Raw genomic sequence first — 2,092 nt, 5'->3', positions numbered from 1 at the left:
GACTGCGAGAGGGCACGGGCCGGGCTGGGGGCCCCCCCCCTCCCCCGCCCCCCGAGTGCACAAATTTTTGTGCACCGGGCCTCTAGTACTATCAATAATTCCCCAAATTTTATTAAATGGGAGAAGACTCCAAACTTTCATTGTTCTGTCAAATAACGTGTAAATTCAGATGTCATTCATTGCTGGAGAGTGAACTCAAGGATCACTGTTCCATTGCCTTTATTATATAACCCAAGTTTTTGGCAGTATACAAATATTTTGCATAATTTTACAGGCTCCTTCCTTTTTCTTTCCCGCCATTGTGTTTTTACTTTTGTTTTTATTTCCATTGACAAAATCATTAGTTTTTCAAAATGAAATTATTTTATGTTTGTAGAAAGTCATTATAACTTAATAAAATGTCATTAATAGTATATCTCAATTACAAAGTTTTAATTTCATAGCATGAAAAGTTACCCTAGGGTATATCTAAAATATTTTTTCATACAACATTAATATAATCATTAAAGGTTTAGCATCCTTCTCTTCCCACTGATATTTTTTAATTATAAACTTTTTTCAAAAAGGAATGAAATTTAGTAATATATCTCTTTAATCTACAGCGAAGGATTCATATGACAATAGGTACAGAAACGGTCATGGATAGATGGGTGTTTTAATGTATACATAAATTTAGTAGCAGCCAAAAACATATAAAAGCAAGCACAAAAAGTATTAAAAATATACTTTTTAAGTATCTATCTCATATATGTGAGAGTGTTTGCACTTTATTTTTAAAAAAGGAAAGCCCAATGAAACACAAATGATTGATTCAGTTTATCTCAGAAGATGCTCAAGTTTATCTCCTCCCATTGTGCTATCTTGTATTATTGTCTTAATTCCTTTTGCACCAAGAGGTGTGAGAAAGTAAAAGATTTTTGTCTCTGTTTGATGAATCAGAGATATAGATCAATTTATACCATGGAGCAAACTATAAAAGGGTTTCAAATTTTTATTCTCCTTCCTAACATTGTGCTCTCATTCTTAATGAACTGGTTCTTTCTTTTATTTTTCAGGCAAGAATGGACAAGAAAAAGGCAAGTCCAATTAACACATTTCACTGTGTATTTCATTCTTTCATTTTTTTATTTATCTTTGCCTTCTACTCTCAATGATCATGTTTTTAATTAACATATACATTTTTATCATTTTGCTTTGTTATCTTCTCAGATGAAGTTTGCCTCATCATTTGTCATTCAGTTTCTCCCATACTACCTCTGATTTCTCCTACTGTTGCAATCAATGTGGACAGATCCATCTGTCAATATAATTTTATTAAGAACTTACTGGATAAGTTTTGTACATTTAATATTTCTGATTTATGAATTTTTTCCAACAAAGACAGGTTATTTGATTTTTAAATCTTCCACTGTCAGTACCTCAATTCTCTTTCTTTCAAGTGATTTTGTTTACATTAGCTCATTTAGGCATAAATTAAAATAGAAATGCAAATACAAGTAAGTTTTGTTCACAGATGGACAAAAATATTGTGATTAGATGTGTCTGGAAACTAACCCCACATTTGCTTAGGAGCAGTGGTTCAGTGTTCTCTAATTCAGTGCTTTAAGCAACTTTACACCACATAGCTACTGCAATAATAAGAAATGACTAATCTACACTAATAAAAGAGAAGCATGGTAATTAGCATACGACCGCTACCCTTCCCATTGGCTAATCAGCATATCCTTATGCAAATTAACTGTCAGCCAAGATGGCTGCCGGCAGCCAGGTAGCTGGAAGTGAGCAGGGAGGCTCGCTTGCTCCAGTGACTGCAGACTCCAACATTCCCCGCCTCACTTGCCGGCCTCTGAGTTGCAACTCTAAGCAACTATGTACTATGTTGCAAATGTAGAAGCTAAACAAAAGCCCAGAAACCAGCTTTCAGCCTGCCGGGATCTCAGAGCTGAAGTTATACATTGTTTCGATTATAGAACGGCAAACAAACCAGATACCAGCTTTCAGCAGCGGAAGCCTCACAGCTAGAGCCAAAGCTAAAGCGGGCCCAGAATAAAATAAAAAAAAGAGAAAAAAAAGGAGCGGTTGGGAGCTTCAG

General features: G+C 35.0%; 1 pseudogene; it reads left to right on the top strand.

The window, feature by feature from the left end:
• Positions 1 to 2,092, top strand: part of LOC102256306 — a 58,119-nt pseudogene that overhangs the window by 32,275 nt on the left and 23,752 nt on the right.

Source organism: Myotis brandtii, unplaced genomic scaffold, assembly GCF_000412655.1.
Source record: "Myotis brandtii unplaced genomic scaffold, ASM41265v1 scaffold3723, whole genome shotgun sequence".
Classification (NCBI taxonomy): Eukaryota; Metazoa; Chordata; class Mammalia; order Chiroptera; family Vespertilionidae; genus Myotis; species Myotis brandtii.
This window is presented reverse-complemented; position numbering and strand designations above follow the sequence as displayed.